Source organism: Coturnix japonica, unplaced genomic scaffold, assembly GCF_054131305.1.
Source record: "Coturnix japonica strain WE unplaced genomic scaffold, WE-NBRP24 Scf099, whole genome shotgun sequence".
Taxonomy (NCBI): domain Eukaryota; kingdom Metazoa; phylum Chordata; class Aves; order Galliformes; family Phasianidae; genus Coturnix; species Coturnix japonica.
In genome coordinates, this window is record NW_028189002.1 from 45,938 (window position 1) to 71,278 (window position 25,341).

A 25,341-nucleotide genomic window follows, 5' to 3' on the forward strand; every position below is an offset into this window, starting at 1 on the left:
GGGAAGGACTGTTCCAGGTGCTGCTGATCACTGAAACAGCAGTGAGGACAGCAGAGAAAGGTTGGACTCATTACACCTGGGTAAAGGCCTCTGCAAATTCCGACATTGAGGATAAAGAAGAATCACCAGGAAACAAGGATTAACAGACTGTGTGCCCCGGTGGCGCAAGTGGTAGGAATGCCGCGTTGCAACACCGGAGGCCCTGGGTTCGAATCCCCCCTGTGGCGCAAGTGGTAGAAGTGCCGCTCTGCTACACAGGGAGGCTCGAATCCCGGGGGGTTGGACTCAATGATCTCTAAGGTCCCTTCCAACCCGCACGAGACTATGATACTATGATATGATATAACTAAAGAATATAACCTGTGACTGGGAAGAGGTACTGATATAAATTGAATGGGAGTGTCCTTGAATGGGGTTGTTAATGTTTGTGATTGTTTGTGCATTCATATTTGGGATGCTAATTTGTAAACCAAAAATTTCCAGGTTTCTGTTAAGGAAGAGTATTAGAACAAGACATTGTAAACCAATCTGTTGGTTTTTTAAACTATAAATTGAGGAGAAAAAAAAATTGGACAAACTAAATTCACAATGAAGGAGGCAATATTTCTATTAATGGCCATGGCACATGGACATACACGATACACTGCAAGTACAATGAGTAATCCAGCTGATACCAAATCTAGGGATTTAAGCTTAACCACTGCAGTCTTGCATGGAAGCAAAGTATATTTGAAAGAGGAATGGACCGGGGATAACTCTAAGCAAGTAATCTCCTTAATTGGAAGGGTTGGAGAAGAAATCCAAATAGGATGTCGAATGCAACAGGTGTCCTGTCGTTACCAACAACTGACCCGAGGCCAGACCCCATCTGGAATGGACCCCGTCCAGTGAGAGACTTGGTCATGGATACCATGGAGTCTGCTCTCACTTTTACTGCTGTGTCACACTGCTTATATACTGGCAATGGCTTCTACGCAGACTCATCCTGTACACCCAATAACACAACCCCGTGCACGCGTGCCCCTTCCCACTCCCAAAGTCCTCCCTTGCATAAATCACGTTGTCACGGGGCACTTGGCAAGACGCTTCATCACACCCCCATTCTGTGGTTCCACTTCAGCTACTTCAGCTGTTTTTATCTAGCAGGTCTTGTGCAATTGCTCAGGCCAATCCCCCGGTTAACCTTGTTCCCCAACATGTCCTGTGCCAACCAAAGACCACTAACGGATCTGGTACTTGCAGTTTTTCACTGGTCTGGCCAGAACTTCGGACTGTCGTTACATTTAAAATAGACATCCTCAGAACCACACCCGTTCCCACCATGACATTCTTCTCATTGAAAGCTGTCTTTTCCTCAGGATCACTTGGTTCATTTGTGACTGACAAGGTTCCCACATGGCCCTGGTCACTTGCCCTTATCAGACACACTGGAATTGTGGGAATGCATCCCAGTAATAAGGATCTGAACCTGGCTGTTGTAGCAATGCACAGAGGTGAGATGTATTCAGAGCAGAATGATACCTATCAAATGGACAGACTTCAAGCAGTACAGGGAGAGAAAATACAAATTGGCTGCTGAGTGATAAATGGATCTGCTTATCACAGAGCCATTGAAATTGAATCCTTGTATACAAATGGAGTTAAATCGGAAAATCCTAAGAATGAAAATTATTATTGTTACAAGATGACAGAGCCAGAACAAGACTGTTGGTATAGCTTCACCTATACAAAACCATTATTTATATATTGCAAATGGGGATGTAAAGGTTCAGGACTGATACTTGATTTTATGGTTGATACCCGAGATGTACGGTACCCTTGTACCACAGGATGGCTGTGGACTGATACCTACGTCGCCCAAGTAGGGAAAGTTCCAATCATGTCTGCAGTAGTACTGAGAAATAAAAACACGGTTTCTGGACAGGAACAGAAAATAAAGGAAGAGGATGAACATCGACAGATTCCATCCATGATTGGAAACGATGGAGAAACTGTTTTGATAGGGTGTTGGACTGAAAACAACATTGAATGTGCAGCTGTGTCTCAGATCACTATCAAGTACGACTGTTATGGTTTTGCAATTTGGTTGGTGTTGGTATTCCACATCAGAACACCATGCCTAATAATGGGAGTAAAGGGGACAAGTTTTTTTTTTCTGTGGACTGCCTTAAATGGGCATGTGGGGAGGGGCACCGGAAGGGAAGTGGGGAAGGGGACGGGGTTGCTGGCCCGGCTCCCTGCGAGGAGACAACGCGGTCGGAGCTTCCTGCCTTCCACAGCTCCATCGGTGAGACTGGGGACTTGGTATTCTCTTTGTTGAAACTCTCTTGTTGTTGTTTAGCGTTATTAGGTTATTAAACTGCCGTTCGTTCTCAGATCACCTTTTTCTTCTTCATTTTTTGTTAGACTCAATCGCAATCTCCCTTCCCTTCCCCTCTCCCTAAACGCACGTGTCCATGCCGCGCCGTGCCGTGCCGTACAGTGCCGCTAGAGAAAAGGGGGGGGGGACTTTTGTTCCTGCTCCCCCGGGTTTGTTCCCACTGTCCCGGAGTGAGCTCTAGAGAGAACTCCGTGACAACGACAAAGAATAACAGGATGTGATTTTACATATACTGTAACTCACCTCATATCAGCTACTACAATCAGATTACACATTGATCCAAGGTTTACTACCAGTTCAAACTGGAATGAATAATATACTGGTGAAGAAGTTGTTACAACACAAGGACCTGAAACAGTTATTGAAGCAATCCAAAGAGAATGGACGAAGAACTCTGATCACAGTACATCATGATGTGAAGGAAATACATCGAATAATGGAACTGGTAAAGAAAGATGGATAATGTCAGTGGTGGGATGTTCTTTTTGGATGGTCACCCACTGTAACAGGACTTTTCAAACAAGATGCTGCATCCTATTGTGATTATTTTGATTCCATGCTGTCATGGTTTTGTAATTTTGTAATTTTGCTATCAGTATTCCACATCATAACATCATGTAAAGCATGGATAATTTTACCAAATGTGCAGTTCACAGAAGAAGAATACATATCCCAGAGAACATCACGGTCAGAGATAAGTCACGGGACCAGGACACTATATAATCTCACTCCCAGGCTGGACTTCTCTCTCTTGAATCCTGCCATTTTGCCATAGCACTTGTTTCTCAAGACCCAATATGGTGTTTCGAGCAGTAGCATGAGGTACTGCATATGTTTCAAGCCACCCAGTGGTTGCCTCTACCATGGTAAGCACATAACACTTACCACTGCAAGATCGTGGCAAGGTGTTATAATCAACCTGCCACGCCTCCCCATATTTATACTTTTGCCATCACCCTTCCAGAGAGGTTTCATCCTCTTGGCTTGTTTAATTATGGCACATGTTTCACAGTCATGAATAATCTGCGCAATAGTGTCCATAGTTAAATTCCCTCCTAAATGACCAAGACACACTATGAGCCAAGCTGGAGACTGAGAGCATTGGAACTGACCAACCTCATAAACCACAGAAGGAACTAGAATCGATGTCTGGCATGGTTTTGTAATTTTTGCTATTGGTATTCCATATCATAACATCGTGTGGAGCACAGAGAAGAAGAACTAAGTGAGGTCCTCTGGGACATGGTCAGCAAAGGAAAATACACCATGAAAATGGCTATCTCTCTCTCTCTCACTGCCTGGCAGAAGATGTGGGTGTGCTTCCAAGCCATGCGCCTTCAATTTCAAAGTAGGCTTCTCTGTCTTCAGAAAACTTTATCTCTCTTATTTTATTTATTACCCTCAATTTCAATTAGATTGTATTATATTGTATTATCTTGCATTCCGATATCGTAGTCAGTAAAATAAGATTTCCTCCTTATATCATTGCCGCTGCTCTGTTTGTTTTCTTGAGCCCAGTTCCCATCTTCCTACCCCTTTTCTCTTTTCCCTTCCCATTTTTTTGGGGCCAGGGGGCCGCCGGGCCTACTGCCCCACTGTCACAGACGTAGATTGATCTAAATATCTCTGTGACAGTTTTTGGTGGAGGATGTGGGCAAAGAGCTTTTAAAGTTAGTTTAAAAAAATAAATAAAAGAAAAATTCTTTAAGCCAGAGACTGCAAAAGCATTGCTACTTTGTCCTTCATTGATTAGATTGTAGTCTGGGCAGTCTGCCAGACTCTGGACACTGTACAAAGTGTCTTTTGTTTTGTTTTATTTTACTTTCCTTCCCTTTTTAGCAGCTAACAGAATCACACAGAATCACAGAATTACCCGGTTTGGAAGGGACCTCAAGGATCATGTAGTTCCAACCCCCCTGCCTAGCAGGGCCACCAAACATACACATTTACTAGATCAGGTTGCCCAGGGCCCCGTCCAACCTGGTCTTGAACACCTCCAAGGACAGGGCATCCACAACCTCACTGGGCAGCCTGTTCCAGGACCTAACCACCCTTCTAGTAAAGAACTTTCCCCTAACATCCAACCTAAATCTTCCCTCCTTCAACTTAAAACCATTTCCCCTAGTCCTGCTATTATCAGCCCTTTCGAAGAGTTTACTCCCCTCCTGGGAGTAAGTTCCCTTCAGGTACTGAAAGGCTGCAATGAGGTCACCCCGCAACCTTCTCTTCTCCAGGCTGAACAAACCCAACTCCCTCAGCCTGTCCTCATAGGGGAGGTGCTCCAGCCCCCTGATCATCTTTGTGGCCCTCCTCTGGACCCTTTCCAAAATCTCCATATCTTTTTTGTACTGAGGGCTCCACACCTGGACACAGTACTCCAGATGGGGCCTCACAAGAGCAGAGTAGAGAGGGACGATCACCTCCCTATCCCTGCTGACCACCCCTCTCCTGATGGAGCCCAGGATCCCATTTGCTTTCCGGGCTGCCAGAGCGCACTGCTGGCTCATGTTAAGTTTCTCATCTATCAGGACCCCTAGGTCTTTTTCAGCCGAGCTGCTCTCAAGGACAACTCCTCCCAGCCTGTACAGGTGCCTGGGGTTCTTCCGGCCCAAGTGCAAAACCTTGCACTTTGCCGTGTTGAACCTCATTAGGTTCACCCGAGCCCAGCTTTCCAGCCTGTCAAGGTCCCTCTGAATGGCATCTGTTCCCTCCACCGTAACAGCTATGAATCCACTCTTCATTCTAGCTGCTCTATTTAAGGGACTGAAAGCAATTATGATCTTCTCAACATATTGGCAGATTATTAAAGTCATGCTTTCTTGTTGTGGAATTGTGTTCATATATAACCAAATAAGGACACTAATGTAGATACCTGCCTGGTACTTATATGCAATGTGGTATAATTTGAATTTTGACACTTATATCCCAGGTAGGATAGCTAATTTTACCAACAATTACATCCCAGATGGAATAGCCAATTTTACAAACAACATGACGTTCAATCCGGTTTCCAGTCTGTCTTCTCAGTTTGCCACATGCTTTTCAAAAACCGAGTTAGTGATCATGCTCATGTTCATACTCGTAAGCATGTTATCAGTCTCCCTGAATATACTCTTCTCCAATCGTTTTATGCATAAGAAGTCTCCTCCAAAACCAGAGAATGCTGACTGGCAGAGAATATGGAGAGGTCTAGGAAAAATCTTAGAAGCGTGGGGGCCCACAACGTCATGGGATTTCACTCTTGAACACCTGTGGGATCTCGAGAAACTAAGCCAGTATTTGATTCAGGGATGGTGCAGCTTAGATAGGTCTAAGGAGGTACGACTTATTTGGGGCTTGGCTCGTGCTTACCGTGCTCTATATGATACTATTCTTGAAAGAGAGAGTTTCCGAGCTGAGGTTCAAGTCAAAAGGGGAAATCCCCAAGTCAACTCTGATCAGTCACAGGAGGCACCAGTAACAATATCAGTTGCCCCTGTGGAAGGCAAGAAATGGAAATGGGTGTCTTTGTGTCTAGAATCAAAATAATAAGAAGAAGAAGCAGAGGAGGAGGCAGCAGAAGATCCAGGTGATGGGTCTGGATCAGCATGGAGAAAGGTAAAAGGAAAAACTAAGAGGCATGAAGAAGAGAGTGATGAGGAAGAAATCTCTATAACTGTTCGTCAACCCCTGAAGATGACTGAAATCCAAGACGCAAGAAAGGAGTTCACACGGCGCCAGAATGAATCTCTTGTTACCTGGTTGCTTCGCTGTTGGGACAGCAGGGCCAGTAGCTTGTTTTTAGATGGTAACGAAGCTCGTTGTATGGGAAATCACAGCTTGTACCTCTGATTAATCAGCTGAGGCAAGTGTTGGGTCAGCTGCGGGAGCACAGGTGAGAGTAATCTAGCTGTGCTCCTGGAAGGGGTGGAGCTCGACTCCGCCTTCTCTAAGACCTCATTTAAGGACCACCATTGAGGCAGCATCTCTTGGATATTGCTCCCCAGTGGAGACTGCCTCAGCTTTCTGGTCAAGGCATTGACATTGGTGAGTTTTCCTTTGCTAATAACCGTTGAATATCTACTATCATCTTTGTTAACATCTTTATATTAGCTACCCTTACACTTGTCAACTAGGAGGCATTTCCAGAGACCCAACTATTTACAGAGTGATGACCACATGTATGGATGAGGCTGCCACGCTCTTGGAGCAAATGTTAGTGTCTGTGATGGCAAAGCTTACCTTCAAAGACAACCTAAAGCCTCTTATGAAGAAGTGGGATACAATTGAAAAAGTCATCCAGTATTTGAGGGAAATAGCTGTGGTGGAAATGTTGTATAAACCTAATTTTGATCCTAATGATCCATGCGAAGACCGTGATCCTGAAAGAGTGAGGATGACGCCTGATATCACAGTGTCACAGTCTCGTGCGGGTTGGAAGGGACCTTAGAGATCATCGAGTCCAACCCCCGGGATTCAAGCCTCCTGTGTAGCAGAGCGACACTTCTACCACTCGCGCCACAGGGGGGATTCAAACCTGGGCCTCCAGTGTTGCAAAGTGGCATCCTTAACCACTGCGCCACTGGAGGCACACAAATATATGGCAGAAGCTCACAAAAACTGCGCCAGAAAGGTACACAGTTACACTAGCAGCAATGTTTTGAAGGTACGAGGAACTACAGAGAAGACCCCTAGTTTTTGAACTAGTTCTTACACTTCAAAACTTTGAACAACAGTTACCCCAACTCACATTTCCATTTCAGCCATCTCAGAAGTAACAGACAGGCTAAATGAAATGCAAGAGCAAGTGTCTCTATTGGTTAATTGAGACGAACCTGTAGTAGTATCAGAAACGCTTGATTAAGATCAGGATCATCAAGGGAGCTTTATGAAGGAGCTGATCAAACTAATGAAAATCCAATTAATTAAAGGTGAGGAACCCTCCTTCTTACTTGTATCATCAAAAATCCATGCTATTAAATGCTAATGCTTTCCAGCTCAAGCAAGGAACAGTAAAACTACATCACGTATTGCCATGCGGCGTTACCTATGTGACCGTGGAGAAGACATGAGGAAGTGGCATGACAAAGCTACTCCTGTACTATGAGCATAGGAGAGAGAATTAAAAAATAGATCCATCACCAGTACATCTGCTCCAGTTACCACAGGTAATGAATAGAGAGGCCCTGCCCTCAGTCAGTGGGGGAAAAAAGATAATAGAGTTTATTGGACTGTGTGGATTTGATGGCCTGGCACATCAGAACCACAGAAATATAAGGCATTAGTGGTTACCTGTAGAAAGTACACTCTAATGCCCTCGAGTCATGAAGGGACAGAATCAATCTATATTTCTGGAGTGATTGGGGGTTCTCCAGAATTGACTGTGTTGGAGGCCAAAATAAGCCTTGTGGGAATACAAGGACTGTATGGAGCAGCAGCTGTGGAGCAAGATAAACAGCATGAGAACCAAGGACACCTATAGAAGAAGAAAGAACAGCTCATGGCTCTGATTGGATAAGCACCCACATGAATGGTTGAAGAAGCATTTGTGGAATGTTCTGTTGACATGTAGGGGTGAATGGGTAAGTTAGGAAAAGAAAACTTGTGAAGGTATATAAGTGATGTGAGAACTTGTAATAAACGATTTTGATCATTCACATCTGAGTCTGTGCATCAGACGCAGCAAATGGCACACGCTACGTGGGGCAAATCAAGCCGAGTCTGAGACAGCCCAGTATGGCAGCATCGCCAGACTGAACTTCGAAGAGATTGTTTCACATGCGCCCATACCGTTCTGCAGGACAGAAAGTGAGCGGTTGGGAGCCATGGGGAGTTCGCTAACGAAGGATCAACAAGTACATCTCAAACTATTACGGCTAGTTTTAAAGTTTTGGGATCAGCCTCTATCTACTTCAGCATAAGTTGCTTTTATTAAATGGATAAGCAAAAATGTTCCTGAATTTCCAAAAACTGGGTTCTCTCTTGATGGAGACCTTTGGGACAAAATTGACACAAAACTCTGGGAGGCTTCTATTACTGAAGACAGAACATCTGCTAAACTTTTATCAGTTTGGCACCACATAATGGAAGAGCTTCAGCAAATTAGACAAGGAAGTTGGTGATGGGGCCTGTCCTCTTCAATATCTTTATTGATGACCTGGATGAGGGCATTGAGTGCACCCTCAGTAAGTACGCAGATGACACCAAATTGGCTGGGAGTGTGGATCTGCTTGGGGGTAGCGAGGCCCTACAGAGGGATCTGGACAGGCTGGAGAGCTGGGCTGAAGCTAATGGGATGAGGTTCAACAAGACCAAATGCCCAGGGAGGTGGTGGAGTCACTGACCATGGGAGTGTTCAAGAAACGTTTGGATGTTGTGTTGAGGGATATGATTTAGCTGGGAAGTATTGGTGATGGTTGGACTGGATGATCTTCTAGGTCTTTTCCAACCTTGATGATTCTGTGAAGAATTTTTTCCTATTGTTCCCTGTTGCTATCCATCCCATCTCCGCCACTGCCCTTCAGTGCGGAAAGCAGCCCTGTCAGAAAAAGATCGATCCGCGGCTCCGACCCCGCCCCGGGCTGGGGAGAAGAGAAATCCCGACCCCACCCCGCGCTATGCCCTACGCTCCTCCCCCGACGCCAGCCGGCACTCCCGCCCTCCGCTCCGCCCGCGACGCCAGTCGCGTTCCTGCCCACCGCTTCGCCCCCGACGCTGGCCGCGCCGCTGCCGTCTTCCGCCCCGCCCACGTCGCTCGCCGTGACGCTGCCGCCCTCCGCCGAGTCTACGTCGTCTGCTGCTGCGTCTCTGCAGCCTGTACATAACTTGGTTAAAGACAAGGATGGACAGGAACCAGTGGAACTTTTTGATTCTGGTTCAGTAGATTCGAAAGACAAACCGATCATTTTTCCTCATTATGATAATTCGAAGGATACAGGAAAGAAAGATTTTTCTACAGTGTACCACGTTGCGTTAGAGCAGTGCAGAAAAGATGCAGTATTAGGGGGTGATGCTGATACATTGCAATCCTTTCCTGTGTTGTATCATCCAAATCACCCCCCCCCCCCCCCAGTGGGAATCCCTGCCTTATGAGGCAGTAAAGGAGCTAAGGAAGTCAGTGAGAGACTATGGAATTCAGTCAGTCTTTACATACAATCTTTTGGTTGTAGTGGGTGATAGTTATGTTATGATCCCTCACAACTGGAAAATCTTGTTATGAACAGTCCTATCTCCCATGCAATATGCTGTGTTTATGACTGAATACCGAGATCAGGCTACCATTCAGGCTATGAATAATTTGACTAACTTAAATCATGGAGAACATGGGGGAGGGGGTCTGGGCAACACCTCAGGCACAGGCACAGATGGATAGGCAGTGCCTTGAACAAGTGAAGACTTTGGTGTTACGTGCTATCAGTCGAATACCTGATACTAATTCGTCTAATGCCTCCTTTTTATCAGTTAAGTAGGAGGCTACTGAGCCTGGATCGTTTTCAAAAATTTCTGGACCATTTACAAAATACACTAGAGAGACAAGTAGACCATCAGACTGCCTGGGATGTTTTGCTTAAGCAATTAGCAGTAGAAAATGCAAATGCAGACTGTTGAAAGGTTTTACAGTCCTTAAAGAATGCAGATCCATCAATTACTGACATGATTAAAGCCTGTCAAGATGTAGGCACGGAAAGTCATAAAATGGCCTTGCTGGCAGACACACTGGTAGCCTGACACGATACAGGGACAGCTTAAAGAATAAAATGTTACAATTGTGGGGAGCCCAGTCATGTACAAACGCACTGCAAAAATCCTAAGCAAATAAAAATGCTCCTGCTGTTCCAACTTGACCCTATCCTCAGTGCAAGAGGGGTCTAGACTGCACAAGAGAATGCCGATCCAAACTCCCTGTTGCTGCACAGCCCTGCGATCTTCCAGGAAACAGGAAGAAGAGCGTGTGACAGCAAATACAGTCCCGAATCAGTTGGCCACTGCCTGGCCAGCTCATTCAGAGCAGCCACCACCAGCAGTGCAGGATTGGATTTGGCCACCGCCCAGACATTGCTGCTGACTGACAGCACTGTGACTCTCATTCCAACAGGTGTCAAGGGCTCCCTTGGGGAGAGGCATAGCACCCTCTTATTAGGATGTTCTTCTGTTACATGGATGGGACTTTTTGCTTTGCCAAGAGTTATAGATGCTGACCACACTGGAGAAATTAAGATAATGGCATGGACGCCCTCACCCCCCTGCTTTATTCCCAAAGGCCAAAAAATTGCACAATTGATCCCTTTTCATTCTTTGACTGAACCTAGTATCGAGGACTGAGCTGGTGGATTTGGGAACACGGACAAACCTGCTGTGTTATGGACTGCACAAGTGACAAAAGACAATCCATTGTTACCATGCTTAGTAAATGGCCCACAGTTATTAGGCCTGATTGGTACCAGAGCTGATGTTACCATCATTAAATCAGTGCCCTCCATTAATCAACAAAGCCCTGCTCTGTGATATCATTGGACCATGTTACCACAAGGAATGCTTAGTAGTCCAACAATATATCAATTGACTGTAGCTAATTCATTACAACCAGTACAGAAAGCTAGACCTCACGTCCTTATTTATCATTAAGTGGACAATATATTAATAGCAGCAGAACTAGAAGAGGGTCTAAAGGGTGCTTTATTGCTCATCGGGCAGGCAGTCCAATCTGTCACTTTGAAAATAGCAGAAGAAAATGTGAAGCTTAGTTCTCCATAGAAATATTTAGGATGGAAAATTAAATCTCACATCATTCGGCTGCAAATCCTCAAAATAGTACCTGATGTACAGACATTAAATGATTTGCAAAAATTGATAGAAACCATCAATTGGTTGCGACTGCTTTTGGGTATTACTACTCAAGAGCTGCACCCTTTATTCCAGTTACACAAAGGAAACCCAGATCTCTAAACCTCTAAAAGGCAATTGACACCAGAAGCACTACAATGCTTAGACTCTGTAATAACATCATTGCAACATCAATATAGCCATTGTGTTTGCTTATCACTTCCAGTATCTCTTATGATAATATCAAATTCTTATCAGCCACGTAGATTGTTATGTCAATGGGATACCTCAAGAAAAGATCCTCTCATTATCCTAGAATGGATATTCTTACCGCATACATTTTCAAAAACTATTATATCATGAGTGGAGATGTTTGCAATGCTAATACAGCGAGGTCAACATCATCTACAAATTTTACAAGCTTTTCTTCTATTTTAGTAATAGATCGAATGTGAATTAAACAGGATTTTATGTAATCAGTGCTGGAATCTACAGGAATAGCTCTTTTAATGTATTAGTAATGCTTGGTTATGATGCTATTTGCCTATCAATTAGCCTTTTCTTAATTTGCAAAGACAAAACCTGGAAAGGAATCCCAGGCAAAGGGATGACCCTGTATTATAGAATGATTACCTCTCTTCCATACCACTAATAAAAATTTTTAGAATGTGACCATGCATCACTTGAGACAAAAGTGCACGCTAAGAGAGCTAACCTTGACAGCTTATTCTGTTTTCCAAGCAGATGTTCCACTTGGGCTCTGTATCATGCACTGACCACGTGGATATGGTGTACAAATGGAAAATAGCTTTCAGACCCTGAAAGCATGAGAGTCTGTGGTGGGTGAGAGAGGAAAAGCGCACTTTGAAGCAGGTGATGCCCTTCTGGCACTGCCTATCTCATCCACCGCCAACATGTTTCTTTTCTCTCCTTTTCTGCAATTTCCTGTTTCTCAAGGGTCAGTAAGTAATAATGCCCCTAGTGATACTCTAGAGTTGTAGGCGTTAACGAGGCAGAACCCTGTTGTATTTCGGGAGGGTGAGATGTTGTAGGCACTAACAAGGCAGAACCCTGTTGTATTTGGGAGGGGGGAGATGTTGTAGGCGTTAACGAGGATTAGGGCTGTGACGTTGTTAGTACCTCTCCTGTTCAGTCCCTTACCTTGTGATGTGTCTTGGGCGCGCATTTAAAACGTACACCCTAGGGGGCGTAGACGAAGTGATTAAGGTATATAAGGTGCTAATTACTCCTAATAAATGCCATTTTACCATCTTTCTTGCTGAGTCACGGTGGCTTCTTGGCCCTAGCGGGGGGTGGCGTTGGGGCCTGGGACAAGGGGGGTTTGGACCATGGGCGCACACGGCAACACTCTAGCACATTTATCCTCTAATATTGGTTCTATCTGACATGCAACTTCAGAATGTTGCATGACCATTAATCATTTACTATCCCAAAGGCATGGTTATGAGTACTCTAAAAGCATTTGTTGCACAAAGTTTAGTGATCATTCAAAATCAATATATCAGAGTTTACGAAGTTTGAAGACTTTTCTCTAACCAATTACTGATTAACTTAGAATGGGACCCTCAGTGATTTATTTCCAGGTTGCTGAGCAAACGTGTTTGTTCTTTTTAGTGGGTTTAACAGTAATGTTGTTATGCTGTGTTTGACTTGTCTCTTTTCTCATGTTTAGAGTATTGTCAGTCGAGGCCTTGATTGAGTTATAATGATTATGTTATTAATATAAGTAGTGTTATTATTCTATAGTATGGTAGAAGCTTGTTAATTAATAAAAAAGGGGGAATTGTGGGAATACAAGAAGGACTGTACAGAGCTGCAGCTGTGGAGCAAGATAAACAGCATGAGAACCAAGGACACCTCTAGAAGAAGAAAGAACGGCTTGCGTGAATGGTTGAAGAAGCATTTGTGGAATGCTCTGTTGGCATGTAGGGACGAATGGGAAAGCTAGGAAAAGAAAACTTGTGGAGGTATATAAGTGATGTGAGATCATGTAATAAACGATTTGGATCATTCACATCTCAGTCCATGCATCTGATGCAGCAAAGCCTCACTGGTAAAGATTGGCAAAAACATCCTATTGTGGCTGGCCCAGGGGCTCCATGCATACTTGCTATTGATTACCTCAGAAGGGGGCATTTCAAGGATCCTTAGGAGTATCGATGGGCCTTTGGAATAGCTGCTGTGGACACAGACAACTTTAAGCAGCTGTCTGTTTTGCCTGGCCTATTAGAAGACCCGTCTGTTGTGGGGCTGCTGCGAGTAAAAGAGACGCAGATAGCGATTGCTACAAAAACTCTCTATAACTTCATGAAGGGAGGTTGTAGTGAGCTGGGGGTCAGCCTCTTCTCTCGTGCCATTAGTGACCAGAGGGAATGGTTTCAAGATACAGCAGGGGAGATTCAGGCTGGACATTAGGAAATATTGCTTCTCAGAAAGGGTGGTGAGGCACTGGAATGGACTGCCCAGGGACGTGGTGGAGTCATCGACCCCAGGGGTGTTCAAGGAACGATTGGATGTTGTGTTGAGGGACAAGGTTTAGTGGGAGCTATTGGTAATAGGTGAACGGTTGGACTGGATGATCTTTTAGGTCTTTTCCAACCTTGGTGATTCTATGATTCTATGATTCTATACTGCACCAACAGGGATGCCTTGCTCCCCATTCATGAGTTGATTCATCAGCTAGAGAATCAGGGAGTGATTAGCAAAACTCACTCGCCTTTTAACAGCCCCATATGGCCAGTGTGTAAAGCCAGTGGAGAATGGAGGCCAACAATAGGCTACTGTGGCCTGAATGAAGAGGAAAATATGTCACGGAAGTGACATTCTCTCTCTCTCTCACTGCCTGGCAGTGGGTGTGGGTGTTCTTCCATGCCATGCATCTTCAATTTCAAAGTAGGCTTCTCAGTCTTTGAAAAATTCTCTTTCTCTTATTTTACTTGATTTATTAGTCTCAATTCCAATTAGATTGTATTATCTTGTGTTATCTTGCATTCTGATATCATAGTAAAATAAGTTTTCCTCCTTAGATCGTTGCCGCTGCTCTGTTTCTTTGAGCCCAGCTCCCATCTCCCTACCCCTTTCCCTTTTCCCTTCCCATGTTTGGGGGCTGGGGGGCCCACAGGCCTAGTGCCTCCCTGTCACGGACACAGAGTGATCTAGATAACTCCATGACACAAAATGTTCGGTTCTGAGCCATGAAGGCCTCAGGCTCTAGCTCCTAGAACCGGTTTCTCTATTCCCAAAGCCGTTCTTGTAGACTTACCACACATTCAGTTACTATCTTATTCCCTATTTGTGTAGGGATTCCTGCTTGCACAACATGAGGGCATCCATACAGTATTTCAAAAGGATGTAACTCTTCTTTGGCTCTAGGTTTCATTCTGATCCTCAGGAAAGCCAAAGTAATTGTTACTGAAACGCATCTCCTTTTGGCACCACAATTGCCAGTGTTGAACTGGATGTTCAAAGGAAAGGTTGGAGTTAATGCCACTTGGAGTAAGTGGACTGTGCTGATTACACAACGAGTTTGGATGGGGAACCTCAGCTATCTTTTACAAAAGACTGGCAGTTAGCTGCCTCTACAGTGGCATGGGCACTGCTCAGTGTCTTAAACCAGGCTGAAATAAGAGCCAGTACTTTAGATAATGAATATCAGCTAATCAAAGATGGTATTGAGAAATTAGAACAATAACTTGGTATATTAACAGGAAAAAAAACAACTTTTTATTTCCCAGTAGGCCAGGTCTGTAATATTTCACTAGATAATGACCATATTTCTGAAACAACAGACCTGGTTGATCAGGGAAATAAAAATTCTAAATCAGATCTTGAAACTCCACTTGCAACAGATTCCCTAGAGATCTATCCTATTATAACTCATAAAACAACAAAAAAATACAAGATAGACCTGCAGGGGTGCCCCCTGTTCAATGGCCCCCTGCCCAAACACATGTAACAGCTAGGCCATACGCACCAACAGAATTAATAGACATGGTACGATTCTGGCAGAAGCTGAGAGATAGTGTACCAACTTGGTTACTAAGACTATGGGATTCAGGGACAGAAGGTGTTATAGTTAATGGGCCGGAAATAGCTAAATTGGTGACCATGATGGTACACCCTGCCCTTATACAAAGATTATATGCAGGTATGCAATATACTAATGAAAACCATTCTGTAATAGATTGGTTATTGGCAGCATGTCCTATGGTATGGCCAAACAAATCAGACCTACCATTAAATACAGAATTGTGGTCCTCCATGGAGGACCTTCAAAATTACATTCATGAACTGGGTATAAGAGAAGCAATATATGAAGACTCATTTGAAAGCCCAGATATGGTAAGATTTTCAGCAGGTATGAGAGATTTGATCTACAACAGGCCCCTTCCCATCTATACAGGACTTTAGTTTCTATACTGAATCCTCTGGTGGCCTCAGAGTCTGTGGTCCAACAGGCTGCCCAATTAGTGGCTGATTTGAGGGAGACAGAGCACCTGCAGACCAGGCACAATATTCAAGCATTAGAAGAAAGCATAAGTATTCCCAGTAATTAAAACCAAGAAGCCAGTTGTACAAAATCCTCAATCGGGACCAATACAGGTTTCCAGAAAGCAAATGTTTAACGAAATTATCTGGGCTGGGGTCCAACTAGCTAAAATTGATCACCAGCTCAATCACATCCTCCTTCATCTTTGGAGACAGCTGAAGGATAATCAGAAATCTCAAAATTACCCTAAAAAAACGAGGGTAAGAGTTATAGATAGAGTACCAACAACAACATGGAACCTAGAGGATTTCATAATCCCTAATAGGAAAAAGAAGCCCCATCAGGTGTCTCGGGCTACAATTCCTGAGCCACCAGAAACAAAAAAATTTGGCTATAACACAGTTTATGGCATGACAAAGGATGTTATTCCCCCTAGGGCATCCAGATGAGACCGGAGGGCCTATGTAGAATTAACAAGTTTTTGGTCCCGAAAGAATATTCAGGAAGTGATGGAATTGGTTGATACAGGGGCGGAAACTTCAATAACCTATGGAGATCCAATTAGATTTGATGGTGATAGAGTGATGATTGGAAGTCTTGAGGGACAAACCATTCCAGTCATGAAGACCTAATTGAAATTGGGGGAAAAGCATCTCCCACCCCAGGAGTATAAGGTATCTATTGCCGCAGTCCAAGAATACATCCAGAGCGTAGATATTGTATGGAGTCTGGCTCTCCAGATGACTGTGGGAAAGTTCAGACTTTGACAAAGGTGTATTACTGTCTCTGCAGGGCAGACAATATTGAGAGGCCATGCGAAGAATGAGCCTATTTGCCTGCTGAAGCTGTGCCGGATTACTAATGGAAGGCAGTATAGACTCCCAGGTGGGCAAGATGAAATATCAAGAATGGTGCAGGAATTAGAAAAGGAGGCATTACAAGACCAGCACATAGACTGTATAATTCCCCCATATGGCCGTGTGGAAGTCAGATGGCACATGGAGAATGATGGTGGACTACAGAGAGTTAAATAAAGTTACACCACCTATTCATGTGGCCATACCCAATATTGCCTTCCTAATGGACATATTGAGTAGAGAGAGAAAAACTTAGCACTGTGTTTTAGATTTGGCAAATGCAATCTTCAGTATTCCAATTGCAAGATCAGTTTGCATTTACATGGGGAGGCAGGCAGTGGACCTTTCAGATCCTGCCACAGGGGTGTGTGCATTCGCCAACATACTGTCATAATCTAGTGGTGCGTGACTTGGCTAATTGGAGGAAACCTAATAATGTTAACTTGCATCTTTATATTAATGATCTCCTGTTGACATCTGACTCAGGCACTGGAATGGACTGCCCAGGGAGGTGGTGGAGTCACCGACCCTGGGGGTGTTCAAGGAACAACTGGGTGTTGTGTTGAGGGACATGGTTTAGTGGGAGCTATTGGTAATAGGTGAACGGTTGGACTGGATGATCTTTTAGGTCTTTTACATGATTAGTGATTCTATGACTCACTGGAGGCAGTAGGACAAGCAGCAGATTTCTTAACTACCTATCTGCAGGAAAGAGGATGGTCTATAAATCCTCAGAAGGTGCAAGGTCAGGGCCTGTCTGTGAAATTCCCAGGGGCAGTTTGGTCAAGAAAGACCAGCGTACTACCCAGTGCTGTAATAGATAAGGTTCAGGCATTCCCAGTCTCTACAACACCAAAGCAGGTGCAGGAATTTTTAGGTATATTGGGTGCTCCTTTATAAATCATTAAGCGTAGCTGCTGAGGCTATTGTACAAACATACAAAAAAGGGGCAGCTATAGGACTGGGGGAGAATGGAACAGGACACTTTCCAACAAGCAAAACTGGCAGTTAAACAAGCCCAGGCACTGGGTATATTTGATCCTACCCTCCCCACCAAACTGGATGTTCGTGTCACACAGGATGGCTTTGGCTGGGGCCTGTGGCAACACCAGAGTTGTGTTCGGACCCCCATTGGATTCAGGTCTCAGGTTTGGCACGGAGCAGAAGAAAGATACAGTATGAGCATGACAGTATAGCATGAATTTCAATAGGACCAAGTGTCAGGTCCTGCATTTTGGTCACAACAACCCCAGGCAACCCTACAGGCTTGGGGAGGTGTGGCTGAAAAGCTGCCTGATAGAAAGGGACCTTGGTGTGCTGATGGACAATTGGCTGAATATGAGCCAGCAGTGTGCCCCGGTAGACAAGAGGGTCAATAGCATCCTGGCTTGTATCAGGAATGGTGTGGTGAGCAGGACTAGGGAAGTCATCCTGCCCCTGTACTCGGCATTGGTGAGGCCTCATCTCAAGTACCGTGTTCAGTTTTGGGCACCTCAGTACAAAAAAGACATGGAGGTACTGGAGCAGGTCCAGAGAAGGGCAACGAGGCTTGTGAAGGGCTTGGAAAATTGACCCTATGAGGAGAGGCTGAGGGAGCTGGGGCTGTTTAGTCTGGGGAAAAGGAGGCTGAGGGGAGACCTTATTGCTCTCTTCCAGTATCTGAAAGGTGCTTACAGTGAGAGTGGGGCAAGTCTCTTCTCACTGGTGACAGATGACAGGACAAGGGGAAATGGCCTCAAGTTGTGCCAAGGTAAGTTTAGGTTGGACGTTAGGAAACAATTCTTTACAGAAAGGGTAGTTAAACACTGGAATAGGCTCCCTGGGGATGTGGTTAAGTCACCATCCCTGGATGTGTTTAAGAACTGTTTGGATGTGGTGCTCAGAGATATGATTTAGCAGAGGGTTGTTAGAGTTAGGGTACTATGGATAGGCTGTGGTTGGACTTGATGATCTTTGAGGTCTTTTCCAACCTGAGTAATTCTATGATTCTATAATTGAAAAGCAGTTATTGTCTGCCTATTCGGCATTACAAGCAGTAGAGCCAAAAACTCAAACAGCTGAAATCATAGTTAAGACCACTCTGCCGATTCAGGGGTGGGTAAAACCCATGTTACTAAGACGGTGGTGGCGCAAGCATAAATGGTGGCACGATGAGTCACCTATCTCAGCCAGAGGTGTAGTCTGTCTTCATCACTACTGAAAGAAGAACTTCAGAAGATCCTAGGCCCAGTGACATATCACAGTGATGCACCAAAAGAAATACTGGTCGCTCCACCAGAGAAGAGTCCCATTCAGGAGGGGAACTATCCTATTCCTGAAGATGCCTGATACACAGATGGGTCCAGCAAGGGCAACCCAAGCGAATGGAAAGCAATAGCATACCCTCCCTACACCAATGCAATCTGGTTTTACAAGGGATGGTCAGATCAGCCAATGGGCAGAACTGCGAGCCTTGTGGATGGTTATACCCAAGGAACCCAGTGATGGTATCCTGAATATCTGCACAGATAGTTGTGCTGCGTACCAGGGCTCACTCTCTGAACATATGGAATACAGTTAAACACAGGACTGTGCGTGTCTACCATGTCTCTGGTCAGCAACCCCTACAGTCACTCTGGGGAATGACGAATCCTGGTACCTTTGAAACATCTGTATTACTCCCCATGAGTCTTCAAGCCTCCATGACCACCAGAGGGAACAAAATGCCATCAAAGCATTACAGTGATGCTGCCAGATCACATGTGACACCTGGTGATGTTCTACCTGGGACTGATGAAACATAGGATGGACTTGCAACATCATGACTACATGCCTCCAGTAACATGGTCAAGCACTGGTCTGTGGAAGAACATGAACTTTCACCAATCATCACTCGCCTTAAATTGTGTCAACATACATCACAGTGGGAAATTGGATAAGTATCGCAGTGTGTCAGATCTCTGTAGTAAGAAAGACTCACCCTTCAAGTAACTAAATCTTTGGTTCATGCTGTGAATGGGTGGAGTGTATGGGAATTGATGAATCACAGCCTGAACCTCTGATTGATCACCTGAGGCGAGCACTGAGTCAGACACAAGAGCACAGGTGAAGGCAATTCACCTGTGTGGTCGGAAGGGTTGGAGTCTGGCTCCACCTCTCCTAGAACCCATTTAAGGGCTGACTGCGACTGAGGATGGTTGTTTCTTTGGAGGTTGCTCTTCATGGAGTTTTTTTTTGTGAGCCTACAACACTGATGAGTTCTTTTTGTTTATTTCTGGTTGTTTTTTTCCAGTGTGTTAAGTGTACTATTTGTTCTGTACGACATCTGTTGAAGCGTTTTGCAGAAGCTACCTGGTTGGTCAACACTTGAGGATCTATATGTTGCTATGGTCCTGCTAGCTCCCTACTTGTTGTCAAGGGAGATTGTGTCCCTGTAGTATGTGTGAAGAACATGTTGAGAAAAGCAGTTTGGGTCTTTCCAGCTTTTGGGGAGGTTAAGTGTCTTCATGGAACTGTTTTTGCCCAGGGACCTGGGTCTGCTTGGTGGGTGATGAGAAAGAAGGTGGATGTTAAATGTGTGCCACAAGGGAATTTGTTGTTGGGGAGTGCTGTCAGTAATTCCACAAGTGCGTATATATGTAAATATATATAGGGGTATGTGTTTAATGTTTGTTCATTATGGTTTCTTTGCTTTTATTAAGCATGGTGTAGCAATGTATAGTAAGGGGTGGAATGTCATGGTGTTATGTTTTTTGGTTATTGGTATTCCCCATTATAACATCATGTTGTGCACTGGGAGCTAATGTGAGTGTTAATGTTCCTGTTCTGGGCACCTGTCCTGAAGAGAAGAACAATCACGTACCCTGGGGGTTTTGCAGTCAGAGAGGAGATATAACCCCTGGTGAGGTCACCTGATGCTCCTCTTTTTCATTTGGCTCTCTTTGTTGCTGCTTGCCCCTACTGCGTGCATTATCTCGCACTTGTGTAAGACCCACAGCTTTCAGTTATGCTCTCATTATATTTGATTTATTAGTTTCAGTTCTAATTATTTTGTATTATAGTGTAATCTTGTGTTCTGATTCCATATTTAGTAGATTACTTTGTTTCTCCTCAGATCACTGCTGTTGTTCTAAATTATTTTGGGATCCCCATTTTCCTTTTCTGGAGGTATGGATTTTGTGAAGTCCTTCTGCCCCACTAGTCACAGAACCAGGCTGAAACAGCCTGTGGACTGTTGACAAATAGCATGGTGAGCTGTAGGCATTTCAGGAGGCTCCTGGAATGCATTAATAACTTCCTGAGTCTAGAAATAGGCAGTCCTACTGGGGGGATACAATGCTGGACCTGTTGCTCACCAGTGCAAATGTGACATTAGTATTAGAGGCTGCCTGGGCTGTAGTGACCATGCTATGGTTGAATTCATGTTTCGGTGGGATATGAGACAGACAAAGAATAAAATCAAGAAGCTAACCTTTAGAGAAGTTAACTTCCAGCTCTTCAGGGAGTTAGTCAACAAAACACCCTGGGAAATTGTCCTCATGGGCAATAGTGCAGAGCTGGAAGATTGTTAAGGAAACTCTGCCTTGGGGTACAAGGGCTCTCCATCCTCAGGTGTAGCAAGTCAGGAAAGGAAGGCAAGAGACCAGCATGGCTGAATTGGGACCTGCTGATCAAACTGAAGAGCAAGAAGAAAATGCACAGGCAGTGGAAATGGACAGCTACTGTGCCCCATCCCTGGAGACTTTCAAGACAAGGCTGGATCAATCTCTGGGCTACCTGATCTAGCTTTGGATGTCCCTGTTCATTGCAGAGGAGTTGGACTAGATGACCTTTAACGGTCCCTTCCAACTCTAAAGATCCTATGAAAGTGCTGTTAAACTTGAGTTGTATAACAGGCAATCCACAACAGTATGGAATGAATATTCCTTTGGTTCAAGTCAGTCAGCTGTCCTGGTTGTATATCCTCCCAGCTGATTGTGCACCCCCAGCTTCCTTAGTAGGAGGGCAGTATGAGAAGTTGAAAACTCTTTGAATTAATGTAAGCACTGTTCAGCAACAACTAAAACATCAGTGTGTTATTATTCTCATCTTACATCCTTAGCTTTTTTTACAAGCTACTAGGAAGAAAACTAACTTTATCCCAACTAAAACCAGGACAATAACCTTTTGAGATGTTATAATCGGGAAATTCAACAAAATGTTTTACTTGTTTTATTATAACTATCTTTAAAATTCCTCAAGTCTTTGTTCTTAAAGACTAGGATAGCATTTGACTTCCCTAGACAGTAATACTTAGATTTCCCTATCTGTAAAACACAGAGTTGAGAAAAATGGCTAATAGCAAGTCATAAAAAATAGTTCTTCATTTGTCAGATATGCCATCACTGTAAATGGCCTTTCAGTTGCAGTAAGTTTCAGATCCTCTTATCTTTAAGACATTAAGCTGTTGAGTAAACTCTAGTTACAGGACGAAGTTTCATTAGAAGGACCAATTATTTCAGAAAGTTCAAAGAATTCTAGAAAATAGTATAAAAGAAACAGAGTAGCAATGGTCAGTACAATTTATGTTTTTCAGACTGCCAAGTAGAGAAGTTATTATAAATACACATCTCAAATTCAAGTAGTGCTTATTTTTTACAGATCCTCACGAAGAGGGGTATTGTGCAATTAGACAGATTTTATGAAGTTATTTTTCCTCAATGTTCAGACTATGAGGCACATTGCTTGAGGCAGCAGTTCTCAAGTACTTTCTGTACTCCTTCAAGGCATTATGTTGGGAAATTCATTTTCCTGGGATCCTGCAGGAGGTAGCCTCCATAAGAGGTCAAAGGCTTCCCCTTGCCAGATGCAGTTGGTTCCAGTTGGCTTGGCAAAATCTCTACCACAGGCCAAATTTGAGTTAATCAGTGGAGTTTGTGACTTCTTTGTAAGAAATGTATAAGAATAGGCAAAACAAAAATAAAACAAACTAGACAGGCAGAGAAGCTGGGGGTGGGTGGGAGGAGAGTGAGAAACAGTAAAGGTACACCAAGTTCAAAAAAGGAGGTAGTGTTGTATGGTACCAGAGCTGATATCCACACTGTAGTCTGTGGAGAACCTGTGTTGGAGTAGTTGGATGTTTAACAGAAACCGTGGCCTGTAGAAAACCTGCCCTGGTGTGGGGGAAGAAGTAAGGAGGGGAAGAGTAGCAGAAAGAAACTATTATATATAATGGCTGTAGATGCCCCACCCTGATTCCCCCTGTGCTGCACGGGGGAGAGAGAGGGTAGAATCAGGAATGAAGTTAATCATGGGGAAAAGGGGAAGTAAATGTGCTGATATGTTTGTTTCTTACAATTAAAAACTATTTTAACTGGAAATAAATTCTCTCCCCACATCAAGTTTGTTTTGCAGTCTCCCTGTCTTTATCTCAACTCATGAGCTTTCTACTCCTGCCCTGTCGAGTCAGCAGATGGGTCAGAATTTGGCCCTACCACCCATTGGTGGTAGACTCTTCCTACCATTTTGACCTACCACAGTAAGTGTAAAATTAACAAAGGATTGAAGGAACAGGTGTGCAGGTGTTTTTTTTTTTTTCTTCTTTACCTTCAGTGGCAGGGAAGGATACTGAGAGGATCCAAAAAACCCACCTCGTAAATAAGTGGCTTAGAAGCTGGTGCAAACAGAGGAATTCTGTTGTGTTTTTTTTCCAGTTTTGTTTTTTGACCATGGGGCAATTTACTTGGCACCTGGCATGATGGCTGCAGATGGAAGTAGCCTGTCTCAAAGCAGTAAGAGGATTCTAGCTGAGGAACTGGCGGGACTAATTGACAGGCCCTTAAGCTAGGTATGAAGGGGGAAAGGGACAAAATGAGGGCTGTTGGGGTTGAGTGGGGGGTAGTTCAAGGCTCAAAACAGAGCTTGATGGGTGAAGAGGGTGGAGTTCAAAGGGATGGGAGGGGGGGAGGGGATGCTGCTTCCCTAAAGTGTCTGTACACTAATGTGTGCAGCATGGGAAATAAACAGGAAGAGTTGGAGATCTGCGTGTGGTCACAAGGCCATGATCTCATTGTGATAACAGTTTTATTGGGACAGCTCACATGACTGGAATTTTGTTATGGAGGACTATGTGCTTTTTAGGAAAGACTGGCTGTGAGAGGGCAGCTAGAATGTATTGAAGTCCACCTGGGGGAGAGTGATGTTGCAGTGGAGAGCTTGTGGGTGGGAATCAAGGGGCATGCTGGTAAGGGTGACACTGTTGTGGGTGTGTATTATAGGCCCCCTGAGCAGGAGGAGGGGGTTGATGAGGCCTTCCATAAGCAACTGGAAATAACATCATGATCCTAGGTGCTGGTGCTTATGGGTGGGGGACTTCGGTTATCCAGATATTTGCTGGATGAGAAACATGGCCAGGCATGCGCAGTCCAGACAGTTCTTGCGATGTATTGAAGACAGCTTTCTGATGCAGGTGGTCGAGGAACTGACAAGGGGGAGGGGTGTTGCTGGAGCTTATTCTCACTAACAAGGAAGGACTTGTTAAGGAAGTAAAGGTTGGGGCAGCTTGGGTTGTAGTGACTACAAGATGGTGGAGTTCAGGATCTTGAGTGGAAGAAGCAAAGCAAAAAGTAGGATTGCTACCCTGGATTTCAGGAGAACCAATGTTGATCTCTTCTGGGACCTACTTGGAACTATCCAATGGGCTAGGGTGTTAGACAGTAAGGGGGCCTGTGAGAGCTGGTCAGCATTTAAACAGCTCTTCTTCCAAGCTCAGGATCAGTGCTCCCTGTGAGCAAGAAATCAGGAAAGGGTTGCAGGAGACTTGCGTGGATGAGCAAGGAGCTCATGCTCAAACTCAAAGGGAAGAAGAAGGTCCATGGAATGTGGAAAAAGGGTGTGACCACTTGGAAAGAACAGAGAAATGTTCTCAGGGCCTGAAGGGATGTGACGAGGAAGGTTAAAGCCCACATGGAATTGAATCTGGCAAAAGTGATAAAGGATACTAGAAAAGGCTTTTTTAATTATGTTAACAGTAAAAGGAAGACTAGGGAGAATGTGGGCCCCTGACTAAGTGAGGGGGTGTTCTGGTAACAGGGAATGCTGAGAAGGAAGAGATACTGAATGCTTTCTTTGCTGCTGTCATCAGTGAAAAAGTTCTCCCAGAATCTCCCAGCCTGTCTTCGTAGAGAGGTGCTCCAGCCCTCTAATCATCTTGCCACCAAAGAACATCAAAGCAACCAGAAATTGGATCAGGCTGCTAGGATGGAATTCATCAGGTAGAGTTGGACTTGCAGAATAAGGGTGAATTCTTCATAACTTGATGGGCTGCACTGTAGAAAGATATTGCTGCCAATTCAAGAATCTGGTTTACATTGTGTAGATGTCCACATACCATCAAAGAACATCAAAGCAACCAGCAGGTGGATCAGGCTGCCAGGACTGAAGTTTCTTAGGTAGATCTGAACTGGCAACATAAGGATGGGCCCATGATACCTTAGGCCATCAAGAAGGAGATGCAGTATATAGATAGGATCAGGATTGAGGGATGGACATTACCATGGACACTAATGCAAAGGCTATCCCTATATGTAAAATGCACTACAGTCAAGCAACCAAGTGGATAAAGGCTCTCTGGTATGGAGGGCAATGGCTTAAATATTAATATGGGGAAGTCTGGCAGGTTGATTATATCGCATTGCCATAAACCCATCATGGTAAATGCCATGTTCTTACAGTGGTGGAAAAAAGCTCTAGATGGCTGGAAACGTATCCAATGCTACATGCAATTGCCCAAAACGCTATCCTGGGCAGTGAAAAGCAAGTCTTATGGTGATATG

General features: G+C 44.3%; 1 protein-coding gene across 8 annotated transcripts in view; it reads right to left on the reverse strand.

Moving 5' to 3' along the window:
- LOC146751316 (spindlin-W) overlaps positions 1 to 25,341 on the reverse strand; it is a 180,924-nt gene that overhangs the window by 20,239 nt on the left and 135,344 nt on the right. The window lies entirely within an intron of this gene.